Source organism: Mandrillus leucophaeus, unplaced genomic scaffold (genome assembly GCF_000951045.1).
Source record: "Mandrillus leucophaeus isolate KB7577 unplaced genomic scaffold, Mleu.le_1.0 Scaffold35, whole genome shotgun sequence".
NCBI lineage: Eukaryota > Metazoa > Chordata > Mammalia > Primates > Cercopithecidae > Mandrillus > Mandrillus leucophaeus.
In genome coordinates, this window is record NW_012103698.1 from 1166769 (window position 1) to 1190112 (window position 23344).

General features: G+C 41.6%; 2 protein-coding genes across 3 annotated transcripts in view; one reads left to right on the forward strand and one right to left on the reverse strand.

The window, feature by feature from the left end:
* SNAP23 (synaptosomal-associated protein, 23kDa) overlaps positions 1–2866 on the reverse strand; it is a 48411-nt gene extending 45545 nt beyond the window's left edge. The window contains exons 1-2 of the mRNA XM_011989230.1: positions 2776–2866; positions 1205–1289 (exon numbers count right to left, since the gene is read on the reverse strand). The gene's annotated coding sequence lies outside the window, so the exon portion shown is untranslated. The remainder of the gene's footprint in view (positions 1–1204; positions 1290–2775) is intronic.
* A 44-nt stretch (positions 2867–2910) lies between these two features.
* The window catches only part of ZNF106 (zinc finger protein 106), an 80999-nt gene continuing 60565 nt past the window's right edge, over positions 2911–23344 (forward strand). Inside the window, exon 1 of one of the 2 annotated variants that reach the window (XM_011989241.1) lies at positions 2911–3132. The gene's annotated coding sequence lies outside the window, so the exon portion shown is untranslated. The remainder of the gene's footprint in view (positions 3133–23344) is intronic. The other variant, XM_011989240.1, reaches the window with a different exon arrangement.

The window sequence follows — 23344 nt, forward strand, 5'->3', positions numbered from 1 at the left end:
TTTTTTTTTTTTTGGTTAGAATTAAGACAGGAGAAACTTGAGTATAGTAGGGAAGATTCAACTGAGAAAAAAAAATGGTTGACTAAAGGAAGAGAAGGGACAGTCAGTAGGCAAAGATGGTGAAAGGGTAAGAATAGAGGCAGTTTAGAGGCAATTCAAAACACTGGTGAGAGGAATGGTTTTGGAAGAGAGGAGGGAGGGGAGAAAGAGAGATAGAGGAGATATCTCCCCAGTTATGACAGGAAGTATGTTTCTGTATGTTTAGTAACAGGAAGTTAAAAGTTCTCATTTGCTAACTTGTTTTCTCTGTGAAGTTGGAGATGGGGTCATCTTCCGATAGAAAAGGAAGTGGTATTGGGAGTTTAAAGGAAAGTTGAGAAGATTGGGAATATTGTAGAAAGTAATACAACAAGTTGACAGAAAAATGTTGTAGGACTGATAAGCAATATTGAGGTCCTTTTTAATATGGGCAAAAATGAATTCACCATTTTCTGCCCTCCTGTGTAATTTTCTCAAGCAGCAGTCACTTTTTGAGGGCAGAGGTGGAGAAAATGTACAGTTGAGTTAATTAGTTCATTTAGGGTTGTGATGGTCATTGATATAATTCCGTGGTTCTCAACCAGGGATGATTTTGTCCTCCAGGGGATATTTGGCAATGTCTGGAGACGCTTTATTGTGATGACAGGGAAACAGGGGTGGGTACTGCTAGCATCGTGTCCAGCAGTGGTGTTAAACACACACACACACACACACATATAATATATATCTATATTTATATATATATATAAAACAGAGAGAGAGAGAGTGAGAGAGAGAGAGGTCTTACTCTGTTGCCCAGGGTGGAGTGCAATGGTGTGATGTCAGCTCACTGCAACCTCTACCTCTGCAGCTCAAATCCTCCCACCTCAGCCTGCCGAGCAGCTGGGACTACAGGTGTGCACCACCACTGCCCGCTAATTTTTGCATTTTTTGTAGAGACAGGGTTTCACCATGTCACCTAGCCTGGTCTCAAACTCCCGGACTCAAGCGATCTGCCTCCCTTGACCTCCCAAAGTTCTAGGATTACATGTGTGAGCCACCACTCCCAATCTGCTGCTAAACATCTTACAATGCACAGGATACCCCCGACAAAAAAGTTTATGTTCCAAAATGTCAGTAACCCCAAAGTTGAGAAACCCTAATCTAGCGTTACCTTGGCACTCACCAATATCTGACCGTAGTCTTCTACAGGCTTTTCCTGGAATGATGGCCCAGAGTTTATAGGGTAAAATAGTTCTTCCATTGCATGCCTTTGAAGGTGAATAGAATGAGCAGTGTGCCACAGCTCTTGAGTGTTTCAAGGACTTGTGATGTCACAAACACGGAACTGGAAATTTCCTAAAGCTCTAGAACAAATCTGGATTTACATAGAAGAGATGAATATAGCCGCTTCCTTTTTTTTTTTTTTTGAGAGGGAGTCTGACTCTGTCGCTAGGTTGGAGTGCAGTGGCTCGATCTCGGCTCACTGCAACCTCCCACTCCCGGATTCAAGCGATTCTCCTTCCTCAGCCTCCCGAGTAACTGGGACTACAGGCACGCACCACTACGCCCTGCTAATTTTTGTATTTTTAGTAGAGAAGGGGTTTCACCATGTTGACCAGGATGATCTTGATCTCCGGACCTCACGATCCACCCGCCTCAGCCTCCCGAAGTGCTGGGATTACAGGCGTGAGCCACCGCGCCCCGTCGCTGCTTACTTTCATTTGAGGCATTGAAGGTCTTGTTAAACACAGATGTTATAATCTCAATAATATAGGAGGAACACGTCACATAATTATCACCCTTAATGTCATTTCATTTATCTGACTAGTCTTAGTCACTAAAATTAGGTTTCTGAGGGAATGGGTATGGGCTACATTTAATAATAAATATAGCCGGCCAGCGTGGTGGCTCACACCTGTAATTCCAGCACTTAGGGAAGCCGAGGTGGGTGGATCATTTGAGATCAGGAGTTTGAGACCTGCGTGGCCAATATGGCGAAACTCCATCTCTACTAAAAATACAAAAATCTGTTGGGCGTGGTGGTGCACGTCTGTAATTCCAGCTACTTGGGAGGCTGAGGCTGAAGTATCGTTTGAACCCAGAAGACAGAGGTTGCAGTGAACCAAGATAACGGCTCTGCACTACAGCCCGAACAAGAGCAAGACTCCGTCTCAAAATACATACATACATACATAAATAATAATAATAAATGTAGGCTGGACGCAGTAGCTGACACCTTCAATCCCAGTACTTTGGAAGGCCGAGGCAGGCCGATCACTTGAGCCCAGGAGTTTGAGACCAGCCTGGGCAACATGGTGAAACCCCGTCTCTACTTTAAAAATATTATAAATACCTTAGGCATGAGTAAGAATAAAATCAGTATTATGGAATGTCTGCTCTGTGATAGGCAGCATTCATGGATAAACACTTGACCTATGTTATTTAATCGTAGCAACACCCTGTGAGATAACATTATCCTAATTTTAACTCAAGAACCTGAGATTCCAAGAACTGTAGTTTACCCAAAGTCACAATTAGTAGCTAGTTCAAGATCTGAAACTCAGGTCTGTCTGTTCTAAAGCTCTTGCACCTTCCATTAAACTTCAGTAAGTTTTACAAGGAAGGAGTGATTTCAAAATTTAGCCCGAACAGTTGCCACTGACTAAAGGAAATGGCGGGACACCAAGGAAGAGAGCAGGAGCTAGAGGGAGGCGGGGAAATAACAAGGAGAAACAAGGAGAATGAAAAAGGGACCAGGGAGGCTGTTCATAGCGTCCGACGCTGCGTACTGACTCTCCCGCAAGCTGGCCTGCCTTTGTTCTTCCTCCATTCTTTTTGAGAAAAACCTCTTCCTGTGTGTCCGTTGTTCACTCTCGTGTTCAAATAAAGCTAGATTATTGAAAACGGCGGACCGCAAACGAAAAAAAAAAAAAAGAGCGTGACGGCCTCGGTGTGCGCCTGCGCGTTGGCGGCGGCTGTGGCGGGGCCCGGCGGGGAGCGGGTCCGGAGCAGGCTCCCGGACCCAAAACTGAAGGGGGCGTCTGGGGCGTCTGGGAGCTCCCTCGCCTGGCCCACGACGGCCTGATGGAGTAAGCGGGGTTGGCTGTGAATGTGAGTATCGACGGGCCGGCCTGCGTTGAGGGTATCGGAGCCCAAGGGTCCTGGTGGTCTGTCCCTCAGGCAGGTTGTGGGGCTGCGAGACACCGCCGGGTTTCTACTCCTGCAGGCTGCGGCGCGGGGGCGAGCTGGTGGTCCGCTCTCCCAGAGCCGGCGCGGGTTTATGGGCAGGCGGTGCTGCTGGCTTCGGGGTACGGATTTTCGCGGGGGCGTTCCAGCTCTGCTCCCAGCCCCAGAAGGAAACGTGGCTCCAAAGCCTTGACCTTTAGGGGAAGCCGCTGACCTCCTTCGATCCCCAGGTGGGCAGGGAGTCCAAAGATCCTGGTCCTTAAAGCCCGTAGGTCTCAGGCCAGGAACACATTTCAGCCTCTCGCGACTGACAACCTCGGTTCTTTTTCCTCCTTTCGTTTCTCTCCTTGTGGGATGCGTCTTAATAATAACAACTAGTAACAGCTTACTGTGTCCGTTTAATATTTAGTCCGAATCTTGGTGTATAATTGTAGAGAGGAAACGCTTTACACCCTCTTCCCCTTTCAATTTGTTGTGTAATCATCTTTGGAAGTAAGATTAAGCCATCTTATTGAGAAGTTTGAGATATCCATGGCTTTTAGCGACTTGAGACTGTCATCCTGGGTAAGCGAAGTTCTCTTACCTAGCAAATAAGTGCTGTATCCACCATAATGGTTTATATCCAATTTATTCAAACCACAAATAACTTTTTCTTGGAGACAAAGTTTCGCTCTTGTTGCCCAGGCTGGAGTGCAGTGGCGCGATCTCGGCTCACTGCAACCTCCGCCTCCTGGATTCAAGGGATTCTCCTGCCTCAGCCTCCCCAGTAGCTGGGATTACAGGCACCCGCTACCATACCTGGCTAATTTTTTGTATTTTTATTTATTTAGTATTATTATTATTTTAGGACGGAGTTTCACTCTTTCCCCCAGGCTGGAGTGCAGTGGCGGGATCTTGGCCCACTGCAACTTCCACCCTCCAGTTTCAAGAGATTCTCCTGCCTCAGCCTCCCGAGTAGCTGGGATTATAGGCATGCACCACCACCACGCCCAGCTCATTTTTGTATTTTTAGTGGAGACGGGGTTTCACCACGTTGGCCAGGCTAGTCTCGGACTCCTGACCTTAGATGATCCACCCGCCTCGGCCTCTGAAAGTGCTGGGTTTACAGGCGTGAGCCACCGCGCCCGGCCCACAAATAACTTTTGAGTACTTACTAAGCGCTTAAGACTGTTGTAGATACCATGGGAAATCTTAAAATTTGTTTTAAGCCCCATTCTCAAGTTTGGTCGTGAATAAAATAATGAAAGACAATATTCAGATGCAACTAGAATTTATTTAGTATCTACCACACATTTGCCAAATACCGCGCCGTGCCTACAGTTAACTCTTGAGTCTAGAAGATGGTAGGAGCCCTTTAATTAGAAATACTAGATGGTTTTTGAGGAGAACTTAAAAATGACCTGGAAGGGGCCAGGCGCAATGACTCACGCCTGTAATCCCAGCACTTTGGGAGGCTGAGGCGGGCGGATCACATGAGGTCAGGAGTTTGAGACCAGCCTGACCAACATGGAGAAACCCTATCTCTACTAGAAATACAAAAGTAGCTGGGTGTGATGGCACATGCCTGTAATCCCAGCTACCCAGGAGGCTGAGGCAGGAAAATCGCTTGAACCTGGGAGGCAGAGGTTGCAGTGAGCCAAGATCGTGCCATTGCACTCCAAAAACGAAACTCCATCTCAAAAATTAAAAAATAATAAATAAATAAAATGGCCTGGCAGGAGGTAGAGGATGTGAACGAATCTGATCAGCTGAGTTCAGAACCTAGTGTGTGTGTGTGTGTGTGTGTGTGTGTGTGTTTTGGGTTTTTTTTTTTTTTTTTTAGATCCTTGCTCTGTCACCCAGGCTGGAGTGCAGTGGCATGATCCCAGCTCACTGCAACCTCTGCTTCTTGGGTTCAGGTGATTCTCCTGCCTCAGCCTCCCAAGTAGCTGGGAATACAGGTGCCCACCACCTGCCTGGCTAACTTTTTGTATTTTTAATAGGCAGGGCTTCACCATGTTGGCTAGGCTGCTCTCGAACTGCTGACCTCAGGTGATCCACCTGGCCTTCCAAATTGCTGGGATTACAGGCGTGAGCCACTGCACCCGGCCTCAATTGTTTTGATTAAAAGGAAGGCATTTAAAAAGGAAAGACTATGAATAGCGATTATTGTACATCTAGATTAGTGCGAATGTAGTCTGAAGGCTGCTCTACAAGAGTTGAAAGGAATGGTAGATGCTAGACGACTTGGGTCTGGGACCAGGAATGGCTCAGTGACAAGTCTGTGTACTGCGTGTTTTGTAATTGGAGTGTCTTAGTGGAGAGTTTAGGATTAATTTGTGTACCCAATGAATAAGAGCACCTGGGCAGACAAGTTACATATGAATGCTCTACTTGGACCTCTAACATGTAAAATCACTAGTGGAAACCCTACAGTCGAGTGTGTGTGTGTGTGCACGCGTGTGTGCATGTTTTAATCTGAAAGAAACTATCAAGAAGCTCCCAGGTCTTCATCAGTAAAGGATTGGTTAAATAAATGTATGCATTTGCTAGAAAGAATGAGCCAACTCTGTATGTGCTAATATTGAATGACCTCCCATATAGTGAGAAAGAAAAGGTGCAAAAGAGGGTATACATTTTGCGACCACTGTGGTTTTATAAAAATATTATGTATTACATATACAATTGGTCCTCCATATCCGTCCATGGGTTCTGCATCCATGGATTCTACCAACTTTGGATGGATAATATTTGGGGGAAAAAAAATTCACAAAGTTCTGAAAAGCAAAACTTGAATTTGCTACGTGCTGAGTACATATTTCATTGCATCCACAGAATGAGGTTATGTGTAGGCATTGTATTAGGTCTTCTGTGTAATCTAGAGATGATTTAAAGTATGTGGAAGGTATGCATAGGTTACATGCATATACTGTGCCATTTCATATAAGAGTTTTTAGCATTCTCAGATTTTGGTACTGAGGGAGATTCTGAAACCAGTCCCCCATGGATAGCAAGGGACAACTGTATATGCATAGAATATTCTCTGTGGAGGATAGTCAGAATCATAGAGACAGAAAGTAGAATGGTGGTTGCCAGGGGTTGAGGGAGGAGGAAATGAGGAGTTACTGTTTAATGGATATAAAGTTTCAGTTATGCAAGATGCAAATAGTTATGGAGATGGATGGTAGTGATGGTTGTACAACATTATGAATGTATTTAATGCCACTAAACTACACTTAAATGATTAAGATGGTAAATTTTATGTTTTGTATTTTCATGCAAAAAAATTGAAAAATATCTCTGGAAAACAAACTCGTGACTGTGGAAGTGACGGTGGCTAGGAAACAGGAGGGGGTGGTAATAATTTTCCCTAAAAGCTTTTTTTTTTTTTTTTTTGAGACAGGGTCTTGCTCAGTCACCTAGGCTGAAGTGCAGTGGCGCGATCATGGCTCACTACACCCTTAAACTCCTGAGCCCCAGCAATCCTCTTCCCGCCTCACCCTTCTTAGTAGCTGGGACTACAGGTGCGTGCCACCATGCCCAGCTAATAAATTTTTTTTTTATCAAGAGGAGGTCTTGCTGTGTTGCCCAGAATGGTTTTGAACTCCTGGCCTCAAGTGATTCTCCTGCCTCGGCCTCCCAAAGTGCTAGGATTATAAGTGTGCTGCCACTGCATCCAGGCCATATTTTCCCTATAAGCTTTGCTTTTCTTTAAGACAGAGTTTTGCTCTTGGTGCCCAGGCTGGAGTGCAGTGGCACGATCTCAGCTCACTGCAACCTCCACCTCCCAGGTTCAAGCGATTCTCCTGCCTCAGCCTCCCGAGTAGCTGGGATTACAGGTACCTGCCACCATGTCTGGCTAATTTTTTGTATTTTTAGTAGAGAGGGGGTTTTGCCGTGTTGGCCAGGCTGGTCTTGAACGCCTGACCTCAGGTGAACCACTCACCTTGGCCTCCCAAAGTGTTGGGATTATAGGCATGAGCCACCGTGCCTGGCCTCCTATAAGCTTTTTCATTTTACTGTTTATTATGAAAAATTTTAAACCAGAAAAGTAGAAAAAATATTGAACCCCTGTAAACCTATCACTCAGATTTAAAAATCTGTTAATATTTTGCCATATTTGCTTTTATTCTTGATGTTTTAAATTTTATTTTATTTTTATTTTTTGAGATGGAGTCTTGCTCTTTTGACCAGGCTGGAGTGCAGTGGTACGATCTCAGTTCGCTACAACCTCTGCCTCCTGGGTTCAAGAGATTCTTGTGCCTCAGCCTGCCAAGTAGCTGGGATTACAGGTGTGTGACCTGACACCCAGCTGATTTTTATATTTTTAGTAGAGACGGGGTTTCACAATGTTGGCCAGTCTGGTCTCAAACTTCTGACCTCAAGTGATCCACCAGTCTTGGCCTCCCAAAGTCCTGGGATTACAGGTGTGAGCCACCGCGCCTAGCCTATTCTTGACATTTAACCCCTAAATATTTTAATATCTCTAATAAAAAGAACATTTTCCCATGCCAATCCCAATATCATAATTACAGTGAACAGTAATTCTTTTCTATTATCTAATACTCAATTCTTATTAAAATTTCTCCAGATGGTCTCTTTTAAAAAACTGTTTTTAAATCCAGTTTCTAATCAAAGGCCACAGATTGCGGTTGATTTGTATATCTCTTGAAGTCTCTTTTATCTAGAACGGTTACCTTTTTCCCTCCCCTCCCCTTGCTACCCCCTCCACATGACTTGTTGAAAGGACCTGGTCAGTTGTCTAGATTTGTCCCTGATTGATTTCTGGTGATATCATTTCACTTGTTACTACAAACTGGAAGTTAGAGCAGACCACTTGATATGATGCAGGTGAAACACTTTTGGGATGATAGCTAGGCCATGCTGTGTACTTTAGTTTTCCCACTATTAGTGGTGCTGAGATTGATAAGTGAGGTCAGATGGTGAATCTGAGTTCTCCATTGTTAAATTACGTGTCTCTGTTTGAAACCAGCTGTAAACCCTTTTGTACCTTTTACATTTTGAAACCACTAGAATTACCTCTGTTCAAAATAGAAATGATTACTTTTAAAACAAAGCTCACTGCAAGAAATTGCTTTTTTTTTTTTTTTAACTGAATCCATGTTAACTATTTCATTTTTTAATGAAAACAGAGATGGGCTTTTGCTATGTTGCCCAGGCTAGTCTCAAATTCTTAGGCTCACACAGTCCTTCTGCCTTAGTCTCCCTTGTAGGTGGGATTACAGGAATGTGCCATAATGCCCTGCTGTTTTTAATTTTAAAAACAGTAATGTATATTGCTTAAATTTTTGGAAAGTACAGAAGGATTTCCTTTTTACAAAAGAGGAATTTGAAGTTTGGAGAGATTAAGATTTACTCAAGGTAGTAGTCCTATGAAGTATTTTTGTCTAATTCCAAGGTCCATACTTTTTCACCCTACTTTATAAGCTAGTATATAAATGTAAAATATTACTATTCTAGTAGTTATGTTACTCATATCTTCTTTGTATCTTTTTAGACAGGTAATCAGTGTCTAATAGTTTTGAAGTACCAGTAAACCAGGTTAGGTCTGTGTAGTGTGGTAGTCTATAATTAGCCATTCTGAAAGTTCAAAAATATGTGAAAATCATCTCTTGATTTCTGGAGTTTCAAAAAAGTAACATACCTGGAACCGTCCTGGCAGTCTTCATTCTTAGACCTAAAGTCAAAAAAAAAAAAAAAAAATTGCAAGTTAAAAATACGAGTGTGGTTTTTTTTAAGTTTGGTTTAAGTTTGGTTTTTTTTCCCCCCCATTTTTTAATGAAAACAGAGATGGGGTCTTGCTATGTTGCCCAGGCTCGTCTCAAATTCTTAGGCTCAAACAGTCCTTCTGCCTTAGTCTTCCTTGTAGGTAGGATTACAGGAACATGCCATAATGCCCTGCTGTTTTTAATTTTTAAAAATACTAGTGTATGTTGCTTAAATTTTTGGAAAGTACAGGATTTTCAGTGAAAAGTAAATCCATCCCTGACCCTCATGCTCTCAGTTCTTTTGCCAGAGGCCGTGTCTGTTAGCAGTTTCCTGGGAATCCCTCTAGAGATATTCTACATGAGTGCATATCATAAGGATAAATTCTGACATCTATATATATAAGCACCTTAGCTGTATAACCTAAAATAATACTGTTGAATGTTATACTCCAGTTCTTACTGTTTATTTCTGTTACAAACATCTTTGTTAATTTGTATTAATTTATACAGCAAATACTGAATACCTAGTCCATACCCAGATGATGTGCCAGGTAATGGGAATAAAATGATGAACAAGAAGGCATTCTTGCTCGCCCTCATGGAGCTTGCAGTCTGTTGGCAGAGGCAATCATTAAGTGAATAATTACGCTAATAATATAGCATAGATTTAGTGAATAAAATACTTTTGTGTAAAATGCTTCCTGTGGATTCACTAATTTATTTCATTACATAGGCATGACTGAATAGATTTGCTAATTTATTCCTCACAATAACCCTGTGGCTTTGATACTAATATCATAATTCTTTTATAAATGTGGGAAACTAAAGCACAGAAAGATTAAATTACTCACGACCACAGCTAGTGAGTAATAGAGCTGGGTTTTATTTATTTTTTTGAGACAGAGTCTCACTCTTGTTTCCCAGGCTGGAGTGCAATGGCACAATCTCTGCTCACTGCAACCTCTGCCTCCCAGGTTCAAGCAATTCTCCTGCCTCAGTCTCCCGAATAGCTGGGATTACAGGCACCCGCCACCATGCCCGGCTAATTTTTTGTATTTTTAGTAGAGATGGGATTTCAGTATGTTGGCCAGGCTGGTCTCGAATATCTGACCTGGTGATCCACCCACCTCAGCTTCCCAAAGTGCTGGGATTACAGGCATGATCCACTGTGCCTGGCCAAAAAAATTAGTGTTTTAATTGGCAATAAAATATATATATATTTATTGTGTACAACATGGTGCCTCGACATATGTATATAACAAGTCCTCACTTAACATCAATAGGATCTTGGAAACTGTGACTCTAAGCAAAACAGCATGTAACAAAACTAATTTTGCCACAGGCTAATTGATATAAAAAAGAATTAAGTTCCTATGGCATATTTCTGATCACAAAAACATCACCAAACTTCTAAACAAAGACCCCAAACACTTCTAATATTAAACATTGAAATAAATGTGAGCTATACGTAGATGTAAAAAAGAGTAGTAGCCTGGACATGGTGGCTTATACCTGTAATCCTACCACTTTGGGAGGCCAAGGTGGGAGGACACTTGAAGCTGGGAGTTTGAGATCAGCCTTGGCTACAAAGCAAGACCCTGTCTCTACAAAAAATTTAAAAAGTTGACTAAGTGTGGTAGCGTATACCTGTAATCCCAGCTACTTGGGAGGCTGAGGTGGAAGGATCACTTGAGCCCAGGAGTCTGAAGCTGCAGTGAGCTATGATCATGCCCCTGCACTCCACCCCAGGTGACAGAGCAAACCCCTGTCTCTAGGGGGAGAAAAAAAAGAGCTGGGCACAGTGGCTCACGACTGTAGTCCCAGCACTTTTGGAGGCCAAGGCAGGCGGATCACGAGGTCAAGAGATCTAGACCATCCTGGTCAACACAGTGAAACCCTATATCTACTAAAAAATACAAAAGTTAGCTGGGTGTGGTGGTACATGCCTGTAGTCCTAGCTACTTGGGAAGCTGAGGCAGGAGAATCGATTGAACCCGGGAGGCGGAGGTTGCAGTGAGCTGAGATCACACCACCACACTCCAGCCTAGCAACAGAATGAGACTCCGTCTCCAAAAAAAAAAAAAAAAAAAAAAAGCAGAGTAATAAAAACAGGATATTTGCCTGATTTTTGGTGAATCAGTGGGTGACCACAGTCACACTGGTGGTGGGCTAAGTCAAGGAATAAATGTTTCCAAAGCAAAAATTTTAAGGAGCACTGCCTACTACCATGTGGTTAAAAATCAACAAATATGACAGATGGGTGCTTTCATACCACATTGTTTATTGTCGTGCATACTTCACACATTTTTATTTTACAATAATTTGTATTCATCCACTCTTTTATTTTCTAATCTCTTTATTCCAGTTCAGTGTTCAGGTGGTCAGAGCAGCTAAGTTTACAAGGTAGAAACCAACCCTGGACAGGACGCCATTCCATCACAGGGTGCACTCAGACACACACACACACACTCACCGAGACTGTGACTATTTAGACACCCGGTTCACCTATCAGGCACATCTTTGGAGTGTGGGAGGAAACTAGAGACCTGGAAGAATCCCATGAAGGAATAGGGAGAACATACAAGCTCTATATAGGCAGTGGCCTCAGCTGGAAATAATTTACTTTTTCTCATTAATGTTATAACAGCATGGTATTGAATGAAACAACATTTTTTGAGGACCTGCTGTACCTTATGGAATAGCTAGATGAAACTAACATATGTATTACTTATAAGTTTTTGTGGTGAGAACACATAAATCTTGCATCGCTTTCTAATGTCCCAGAAGATGTTCATGTAGGTGAAAAATCGGTTTATAATTATCTGAGCCTCAAACCAAATTTGTTTAACATAAACACACAGTATTTTTTTTTTTTTTCCTGAGGTAGGGTCTCACTCTGACCCCCCAGACTGGAGTGCAGTGGCATGGTCTTGGCTCACTGCAACCTCTGCCTCCTGGGTTCAAGTGTTTCTTGTGTCTCAGCCACCTGAATAGCTGGGATTACAGGCATGGACCCCCAAACCCAGCTAATTTTTTTTTTTGTAGATACAGGGTTTTGCCATGTTGGCCAGACTGGTCTTGAACTCCTGGACTCTAATGATCCGCCTGCCTCCGCCTCCCAGATGCTGGGATTGCAGGCATGAGCTACTGCACCTGTCAACACAGAGTATTTTTTTGCATGAAGCATAGTTATCATGTAAATCAAGGGATTGTGCTTTCTCTAGTTCAGAAAGATTATTGAGTTGGTCACTATTTTGGGAAATTATATTGCAGACAGCAATGCTGTTTGTGTTTGTTTGTTTTGAGACAGAGTCTTACTCTGTCACCCAGGCTGGAGTGTGGTGGCATGATCTCCGCTCACTGCAACCTCTGCCTCCCGAGTTCAACCAATTCTCATGCCTAAGCTTCCTGAGTATGTGGGACTATGGGCATGCATCACCACACCTGGCTAATTTTTATGTTTAGTAGAGATGGGATTTCACTATGTTGGCCACGCTGGTCTTGAACTCCCACCCTAAGGTGATTTGCCTGCCTCAGCCTCCCAAAGTACTGGGATTACAGGCGTAAGCCACCATGTCCAGCCTATTCATGGTATCTTTTTTTTTTTTATCAACAGTATCACATACCTGTCTATGTTCGTCTGATTTTGTAGTAGTCACATTTATAGTTTTATCCTTCTAATATAGTCATGTCTGAGCATTTATATGTTGATATACATGTTATTTTATAACTCACTTTCCTTTAATTTTTCATTTTTATAATAGCACATTATATTGATATTTGAAGTTTTACATGTGTAAGTAAGTTACAGTAGCTCTGCATTTTATTTCAGGAAGGATAAAAAGGTTATTACAAAATATTTACAATAAAAAGGGGGTACAAAATATCTTTAAAGAAAACATTGTGACAATTGGGGAAGCTGGCTGATCAGAACACCAGGGATTGTTATAATAATCCTTCTATTTTTATGTATGAATGAAAATTTCCACAATGATATGTTTTAGGAAAAAAAGAGTTGGGTCTGATGTGATTGAGAATTGCTGCTCTACAGTGTGCCTCAGAAATAGCCACAATTGGGATAAGTGTTATAAAGAAGGGACAGGGTTTCAGAAGAGCAGTGCACAGTGAGGGGTATGACCTAGTCTGGGAGATGAGGGATTGCTTTCCTAGGCAACTGACATTTGGACTGAGATTTGAAGGATGAGTAATTAACTAGATGAAAAGGAGTAAGAGCTTTCCAAGGAGAGGGACCAGCACATGAAAAAGCCCAAAGGTGGGAGGAGTGTGGTAGGTGGGAAGAACTGAAAATGCCATTTTGTCTGATCACAGAGACCTACAAGAAAGTAGCTCAAACCTATGTAATACACATTAGCAAGGGTTCTTTCAAGTGGGCCTTGTAAGACATTTTAAATATTTTTATTTATATCTTACATAATTAGATGCCTTTGAAGGGCTTTTAATAGTGAGGGACAAAGGCATTAAACATAAGCATGCATGAGAATGGTTTTTTCAGTGTATGGTTGAGCAAACCATATGTGTGTGTGTTTAGATGGAGGCACCATAAAATTGAAGTAGGCTGGAATGCCAAGCCACCTCATGAACAGCTGCCATTCAAGAGTCACCCAGGTCCCAGCAGACTTTGTCACTAAACCTAGGGCCTCCTACTCCATTGCATGATTGAGGATATGTCTTCTTTGATAAGTCTGACCTGCTTGAGTATTGCTTGGAGCCATTCAAACAGGCTGGTGGGTCACAAAAGTGCAAACATGGGAGTCCTGTTCTGGTCATAGGCTGAGTAAGCTCCTCCTGGCCAATGCCCCCACAGATAACAATTATTACGTCTGTACATAAATACATAAAACCAGTAAAATCTACTGGAGCGTTACAAAAAACCAGGCAGATTCTAGAGGGGAGTTAACAGAAGAATGGGACTACTTGGAGTAATTTCCCATTTTCATGGCTTCTAACATTACGGCAGGCCCTGATCTATGTCATGTAGGGTGCTTAAAATTCCAATAGTAAACTTTAGTCTTTGTGGCCTGAAGAACCAGAAGATAAAGCTCAAGCAACTACAGCTGTTGGGAAGTGAGAGGAGAATCCTGGAAAGCAGAGAGAGAGAAGAAGCATCAGATTCTGTGAATAAACTCTGCCCAGATCTCGGCAGACCGCTGAATTATGCATATGTGGAGCAGACTCCAAAGAAGCCCAGCTAAGGATGAAATAACTGAAGATTTCATTGCTGCCTAGGAGACAGATTTGTAGTTTTAGTTAACCAAGTTAGATACTACGAAAACAAAACTAAAAAAAACAAAAGTCAATACTCTTCAGAGGAATATAAAGGACTCCAGAGTTGCTGCAACATAACATTCAAAATATCCAGGATATATTCCAAAACTACTCACATACAAAGAAACAGGGAAATGTAACCTATTCTCAAGCTAAATGAGACTCTAGACAGTAACCTTAAAATGTTCAAATGCTGGGATTAGCAGGAAATGATTTTAAACTTTTTTTTTTTTTTTTTTTCTGAAACGGAGTCTCACTCTGTCGCCCAGGCTGGAGTGCAGTGGCCGGATCTCAGCTCACTGCAAGCTCCGCCTCCCGGGTTTACGCCATTCTCCTGCCTCAGCCTCCCGAGTAGCTGGGACCACAGGCGCCCGCCACCTCGCCCGGCTAGTTTTTTGTATTTTTGAGTAGAGATGGGGTTTCACTGTGTTAGCCAGGATGGTCTCGATCTCCTGACCTTGTGATCCGCCCGTCTCGGCCTCCCAAAGTGCTGGGATTACAGGCTTGAGCCACCGTGCCCGGCGATTTTAAACTTTTATAACTGTGCATTAGTAAAGGAAATAATGATATAAAGGAAAACGTACTCATAAAGAATGTGTGTGAAACTAAGATAACTAAATAGACATTCTAGAACTGAAAAATATGATACCTGAAATAAAAATGTAAACTGGATGAGGCTTAATGGAAGAATGGAGATGACAGAGGAAAGCATCCTTGAAATTAAAGTTGAAGAAAGAGTGAGAGGGAAAAAGAAATACATCCTCAGTGACCTGGGATCAATATTTTAAAAACCCAGCACATTTAATTGAAATCTGGAAGGGAGAAGAAAAACAATGAGAAAGAAAAAAATGTTTAAAAATTTAATGGCTGAAAATTTCCCAAATTTGGTGAAGGACATACATTGGTTGATTCAGTAAGCTCAGCAAACCCCAAGAAAGATAAAAATAAAACCACAGAAACCTCAAGAATTTTAATACGAAGAAAAGTGTGGGTGAGTGCCTTATAGTTAAACTATTGGCAGACAAAAGGAAAAATCTAGAAAACAGCAAAGAAAACAACATATTAGATACAAAGAGACAATTCCGTTTACCACTGATGAATCATCAGAAATAGTGGAGGCCAGAAGCGAATAGAGAATCCTTAAAGTGCTGAAGGAAAAAACATGTCAGCCCAGAATTTCAGATTCAGCAGAATAGCCTTCAAGAAAGAATATGGGGCTGGGTGCAGTGGCTCATGCCTGTAATCCCAACACTTTTGGGAGGTTGATGCAGGTGGATGACCCAAGGTCAGGAGTTTGAGACCAGCCTGGCCAACATGGTGAAACCCCATCTCTACTAAAAATACAAAAAAGCCAGGCATGATTAGTGGCACCTGTAATCCCAGGTACTTGGGAGACTGAAGCAGGAGAATCGCTTGAACCCAGGAGGCGGAGGTTGCAGTGAGCTGAGATGATACCACTGCACTCCAGCCTGGGTGACAGAGCAAGACTCTGTCTCAAAAAAAAAAAAAGAGAAATAATATGAAATAAAAATATTGTAAGATAATTCATTGCTAGTAGATCTGCACTATAAGAAATGCTAAAAGAAGTTCTTCAGGCTGTAGGGAAATGATACCAGATGGAAAGTTGAATCTTCAGAAAGCAATGAAGGTTAGAACTTGTAAATATCTGGATAGATATTTTGAAACTTTCTTTTTCATTTCTTAAAAAAATGACTATAGCACAAAAAAGTGTCATCTTGGGGGTTCATTACATATGGTAGATATAAAACATATCCCATAAAGCATGGGATGATGGGTGAGGGTAAATGGGCCTATATGGTTGCAAAGTTTTTACATATTACCTGTAGTGGTACTTTTTTTTTTTTTTTTTGAAACAGTTTCATTCTTGTCATTCACGCTGGAGTGCAGTGGCGCCATCTCTGCTCACTGCAATCTCTGCCTCCTGGGTTCAAGCGATTCTCCTGCCTTAGCCTCTTGAGTAGCTGGGAGTACAGGCGCCGCCTCCATGCGCAGCTAATTTTTGTATTTTCGGTAGAGACGGGTTTCACCTTGTTGGTCAGGCTGGTCTCGAACTCCTGACCTCAGGCGATCCACCCATCTTGGCCTCCCAAAGTGCTAGGATTACAGGCATGAGCCACCATGCCCGGCCAGTGGTACTTTTTAACACAGTAAAGAGTATAATGGTAAAGATACATGTTGGAATTCCTACAGCAACCACTGGGGGGAAAATATAATCATGCAAAGAAGTGTTGCTAAAAAAAAAACTAGTAGAAAAATTAAAGTGAATAATCCAAAGGAGACAGAAACAGGTATAACTTAACAAAAATAGAGGAGCTAAAAATAATAAAATGGTAGATCTAATTCAACTGTATTAATAACTTCATTGGCTTTAATGGAATACACACTGATTTAATGCATAAAGACAAAATGGCTAAAAGCAAATGCATGGAAAAAGATCAGAAAGTAGCATAAGAAGCCTAGAGTGGTTATATTTATATCAGATAAAATAGACTTCAATATGAAAAGTATCACCAGAGTTAAAGGGATCATTTCATAACAATAAAAGGTCAGTTCATGAGAAAGATGTAACAGTTATAACTATGCTTGTGCCTGATATCAGAGCTTCAAAATACATGAAGCAAAAATGGATACAACTAAAGGAATACACAATTCACTGTCATAGAGATTTGAACATTCTTCTCTCAATGATAACAACAAAAATTAGTATATATTTTGGGAGGCTGACGTGGGAGGATTGCTTGAGCCCAGGAGTTCAAGACTAGCCTGGCCAACATAAAGAGACCCAGTCTGTTCAAAATAAAACCATTAGCCCAGTGTGGTGGCATGTGCCCATGGCCCCAGCTACTTGGGAGGCTGATGTAGGAAAGATTGCTTGAACCTGGAAGGTTGAGGCTGCAGTGAGCCATGTTTGTGTCATGGCACTCCAGCCTGGGTGACAGAGTGGGACCGTGTCTTTATTTATTTTTATTTATTTATTTATTTATTGAGACGGAGTTTTGCTCTTTTGCCAAGGCTGGAATGAAGTGGAGCAATCTCGGCTCACTGCAACCTCTACCCGCCAGGTTCAAGCGATTCTCTTGCCTCAGCTCCCCAAGTAACTGGGATTATAGCCTCCTGCCACTACACCAGACTAATTTTTGTATTTTTAGTAGAGATAGGGTTTTGCCATGTTGGCCACGCTGGTCTCAAACTCCTGACCCCTTGTGATCTGCCCACCTCAGCCTCCCAAAGTACTAGGATTACAGGCGTGAGCCACTGTGCCTGGCCGAGACCATGTCTTCAAAAACAAACAAACAAAAAAAACGGTATAAATGATTTCCATACAAGAGCTACAGAATATACTTTGTTTCCCCCACTGTATATATAAACCAGATGCTGGGCTGTAATTCTCAGTATATTTGAAAGGATTAAACTAATATAGTATATGTTCTTTGAGTGTAATAAGATTATTATGATTATTGTTAATTAATTTTTTTTTTGAGACAGCGTTTCGATCTTGTAGCCCAGGCTGGAGTACAATGGTGCAGTCTCAGCTCACTGCAACCTCTGCCTCCTGGGTTCAAGTGATTCTTCTGCCTCAGCCTCCCAAGTAGTTGGGATTACAGGTGCCTGCCACCACGCCCAGCTAATTTTTTAGTTTTAGTAGAGATGGGGTTTCACCGTATTGGCCAGGCTGCTCTCAAACTCCTGACCTCCGGTGATCCACTCACCTCGGTCTCCCGAAGTGCTGGGATTACAGGCGTGAGTCATAGTTCCCAGCCTCTTAATAAGATTAAATTAGAAACCAAGATATGTAAAAGGCCACAAGTATTTGGAAATTCAATGAATCTTCTAAATAATCTGTGAGTCAAAGAAGACATCACAAGGGAAATTAGAAAGTACTTTGAATTGAATGATATTGAAAATATGACATCAAAATTTGTGGAATAACTGTCATGGCCAAGGGGAGCCAGAGGAGAAATGATGACTAAATGTCATGTGGTATCCTCTATGACATGCCGGAAGAGAAAAAAGGTAGGAGGTAAAGAATGAGGATATCTGGGCTGGGCAACAGTGGCTCACGCCTGTAATCCCAGCACTTTCAGAGGCCAAGGCAAGCAGATTGCCTGAGGTCAGGAATTCCAGACCAGCCTGGTCAACATGGTGAAACCCTGTCTCTACTGAAAACACAAAAATTAGCTGGGCATGGTGGCAGGCACCTGTAAAGCTACTCGGGAGGCTGAGGCAGGAGAATCGCTTGAACCCAGGAGGCGGAGGTTGCAGTAAGCTGAGATCATGCCACTTCACTCCTGCCTGGGAGTCAGAGCAAGAGTGTGTCTCAAAAAAAAAAAAAAAAAAGGGACTTCTGAATAAAATATGGCTTCCATAATAACAGTGTATCAGGCTGGTGAGGTGGCTCACACCTGTAATCCCAGCACTTTGAAAGGAGGCCAAGGCGGGCAGATCACAAGGTCAGGAGTTTGAGACCAGCCTGGCCAATATGGTAAAACCCCGTCTCTACTAAAATTACAAAAATTAGCCGGGCGTGGTGGCGGGTGCCTATAGTCCCAGCTACTCAGGAGGCTGAGGCAGGAGAATTGCTTGAACTCAGGAGGCGGAGGTTGCAGTGAGCTGAGATCCCGCCATTGCGTTCGAGCCTGGACAACAAAGTGAGACTCTGTCTCAAAAAAATAAGTAAATAAAATAAATAACAGTGTATCAATATTGGTTTGTTAATTGTGACAAATGTAACATTCTGATGTAAGATTTTTGTTTCTTTTTTGCGACATAGTTTCAGGCGGAGGTTACAGAGGTTACAGTGAGCCAACATGGCACCACTGCACTCCAGTCTGGTCAACAGAGCTGAGGCTGTCTCAAAAATAGATAAATAAATAAATAACAGTGTATCAATATTGGTTTGTTAATTGTGACAAACGTAACATACTAATGTAAGATTTTTTTTTTTTTTTTTAGACTGAGTTTCACTCTCGTTGCCCAGGCTGGAGTGCAATGGTGAGATCTCGGCTCACTGCAACCTCTGCCTCCTGGGTTCAAGTGACTCTCCTGCCTCAGCCTCTCGAGTAGCTGGGATTACACCATGTTGGTCACGCTGGTCTTGCAACTTCCGACCTCAGGTGATCCACCTGACTCGGCCTCCCAAAGTGTTGGGATTACAGATGTGAGCCACCACACCTGGCTAACTTAGATAATTTTTAATTTTTTTGTGGATACATGAATTTTGCTGTGTTGACCAGGCTGGTCTTGAATTCCTGGCTTCAAGCCATCCTCCCAAAGTGCTGGGATTACAGACATGAGCCACTGACATGGCCAAATGAAAGATGTTAATGTGGGAAACTAGACATGGGGTATATGGAAACTGTACTATCTCTTTCTTTACCACTTTTATATCAATGTAAAACTATTCTAAAGTAAAACATTTATTAAAAAGTACTAAAAAATGTGGGATGCCACTAAAGCAGTGCTTACAGAGAAGTTTATGGGTTTAAACATATTTATTGGAAAAGAAAAAAGGCCTAAAGACAGTGACCTCAAGTTCTACCTTAAGAAGCTAGTAAATGAAGAACAAAATAAACCTAAAGTATATAAGAGGAAAGGTAATAAAGACAACAGTCGAAATTAAGGAAATAGAAAAAGACAATAGACAAAATGACAAAGTTGGTTCTTTGAAAAGATTAATAATATTAACAAACCCATAGATAGACTGATAAAGAAAAATACAGTTGACCCTTGAACAACTCAAGGGTTGGGGCACCGATATCATGTGAAGTCAATAATCCATTTATAGCCTTTGACTCCCCCAAAACTTAACTACTAATAGTTTCCTGTTGACCAGTAGCCTTACTGATAACATAAGAGTTAATTAGCACATATTTTGCATGTTATATATGTTGTATACTGTAGCCTTACAATAAAGTAAGCTAGAGAAAAGAAAATATTAAGGAAATCTTAAGGAAGAGAAAGTATACAGTTGACCCTTGAACCGCACAGGTTTGTGGTTCGCAGGTCCACTTATACATAGATTTTTCTCTGCCTCTGCCACCCCTGAGACAGCAAGACCAACCCCTGCCCTGCTTCCTCCTCAGTGTACTCAATGTGAGGACTGAGGATGAAGATCTTTATGATGATCCACTTCCACTTTATGAACAGTACAGAATTTTCTTTTGTACATATACAAAATGGATAAAGATTATTAAATGTACTGTTAACAAAGAGATGAGGCTGGGTGCAGTGGCTCACTCCTGTAATCCCAGCACTTTGGAAGCCAAGGCAGGTGGATCACGAGGTCAGGAGTTCTTGATCAGCCTGGCCAGCATGGTGAAACCCCATCTCTACTAAAAATTAAAAAATTAGCCAGGCGTGGTGGCAGGAGCCTGCAATCCCAGCTACTTGGGAGGCTGGAGAATCGCTTGAACCCGGGAGGTGGAGGTTGCAGTGAGCCGAGATCACGCCATTGCACTCCAGCCTGGATCACAAGAGTGAGGCTCTGTCTCAAACACAAACAATAAGATGAATGGAGAACAACAAAACTCTTTGAGAAGAATAATGATCATTCATCTAGGCTCATTCATTAGCTTGCAGTGCTTATGATTCATGTCACAGAATTTTAAATTATGGTGTGAACCTTTGGGGGAAAAAGTATATATAAATGATACTGTTAAATACAAGAATACAAACTTTCAACTATTAAGTAAATGCAACAAGCTATCTGGTTACACTTTTAAAACAGTCTTTGTGCTGGGTGTGGTGGCTCACACCTGTAATCCTAGTACTTTAGGAGGCTGAGCTGGGCGGATCACCTGAAGGAGGTCAGGAGTTCGAGACCAGCCTGGCCAATATGGTGAAACCCAATCTCTACTAAAAAACCACAAAAAAATTAGCTGGGCGTGGTGGTGTATGCCTGTAATGCCAGCTACTCGCAAGACTGAGGCAGGAGAATCGCTTGAACCCGGGTGGCAGAGGTTGTGGTGAGCCAAGATCGCACCACTGCACTCCAGCCTGGGTGACAGAGCGAGACTCCATCTTCTAAAAAAAAAAAAAAAACCCAAAACAGTCAGTCTTTGTACATGCTCTCTTGGGCTTATAACTTACTTTGTTAGATGATAACTTTTGCTAGTAGTTTTATTCCCTTGTTAGGGTCTGTGTTATCCCAGCTTCTTTCTGGGTTATTTTTTCCTCTAGGGCAGAATGCTTGCCAAGTTCCAAAATTAAGTAAGGAATTGGAAACTGACACTAGTTATAATTCTGAGTTAAAGAATCAGGCTGTGATCTACCCTGTCCATTTCCTTGCCTGGGGGTGAGTGCCTTTGTGACTAAGTATGAGAGTCTAAAAGAAAAGAACTAGACATGGTATGGTTTTGCCTAGGGAGGATGGTAATTTTATTGACAATATTAATTAGAATGTTGAGAAAAAATACCTTTGATAGGGTTTTTAGGTTATTACAGTTAGAATATCACAGCTCTTTCTCAGTTATTTAGAGAAGAGTTGAAAAATTTCATGAAGGTTATATTTAATTGACATAAGGGAAAATGTAAGGTGGCTAAAGTGAGGATGACAGTGGGTTTGAATTCCTTCCTTACTTGTAGTTTGTCACTTCTCAGTCACCTTGGTTGAGATCACAGAGTTGAATGGTTTGTATTTCCGTGGCTTCTAGTCTTTGTCAAGGCCTTTAAAAAGAGCAATGGTTCCCATCTAGAAGGCTGGGCTAATTACAGTATTTCAGAAAGCTTAATGGAATTTATATGTTTAACCAATTTAAGAATATACAAACTAAAGTTACTTTGCCTGGAATCATGTCACCTCAGGGTTTAAATACTAAGTCTTTCTTATCGATTGAATACTTCGCTGGCAGTTACATTTTGATTTTTTTAAGAAAATGAAAATGAGTATTCTTAACATATGCAGATTAGAAACGAGCTTGTGAAAGGAAAAAATAACTAAAAAGAGGGAGACTTTGGTTAAAAGGTTGATATAGAGTATTTCTATTATGCTGTATGGCTTTATTTCTTTATCCATTTACTAGGGGTTGATGTTGTTGGCTTTGTCAAATAAAAGCACAGTTTGTATTTTAGTGCTTGGTTTTCAACCAAGTAAATATGTGAAACCTCCACGGTAACTGCTATAATTTCTACCAGAGAGTCACACTGTTTCACTGACTTTATTGCTTCTAAGTTTCTTGTTCCTGTTTTGCTTTAGTGGTTGATAACTGGAAGCACAACTTAAAACATTTCTGGATGTGTCTTCACCAATTTCTCCAACCCTTAGAATAGTGTGCTTAGTGCTCAATAAATGTTTGTTGAAGTAACAAAATAACACATGTAAGTAGTAATTAAAGTTGAAGTAAATGTTACATTATAAAGCAGTTAGAAGTAGTATGCTATAGCACTTAACATTTCTGTCTGAGATTTAAGAGATTATTAGTAATATGGAAAGTATAATACTGTACCTATCCACAAAGGTGTACTTCTTTGTTTTGGTAGCTAATTGACATTCAACTTTCTTAAATGTCCGTATTTTTACTCCATAATCTTACTTTAGCATTTTGAATTTTATTTTTTATTTTTATTTTTTGAGACAGAGTCTCGCTGTGTCACTTAGGCAGGAGTGCAGGGGCGTCATCTCGGCTCACTACAACCTCCGCCTCCTGGGTTCAAGCAATTATTCTGCCTCAGCCTCCGGAGTAGCTGGGATTACAGGCACATGCCACCACACCCAGCTAATTTTTGTATTTTTAATAGAGACAGGGTTTCACCACATTGGCCAGGCTGATCTTGAACTCCTGACCTCAAGTTATCCACCCACCTCAGCCTCCCAAAGTGCTGGGATTATAGGCATGAGCCACCATGCCCGGCCTGAACTTTATTATTGAATAAAATTATTTAGGAATTCAGTAATATTATGAAGTAGGTTACGTGGCAAGAAAACTGTGAGTAATCAGAGGAGTGGAGAACCTTAGGCCTCTTTCCTTCTGCCATATTATCTAGGAGTTACAGATTAAACTGTGGTAGTTTGTAACCTCATTATGTCACAGTTTTAAAATCTCCTAAGGAATGTACCTCAGGTGAGGAAGCAGATGTGTCTATTAGGGCCTGATGTTATTCTGTAGAGGAAGGAGCAATGCTGC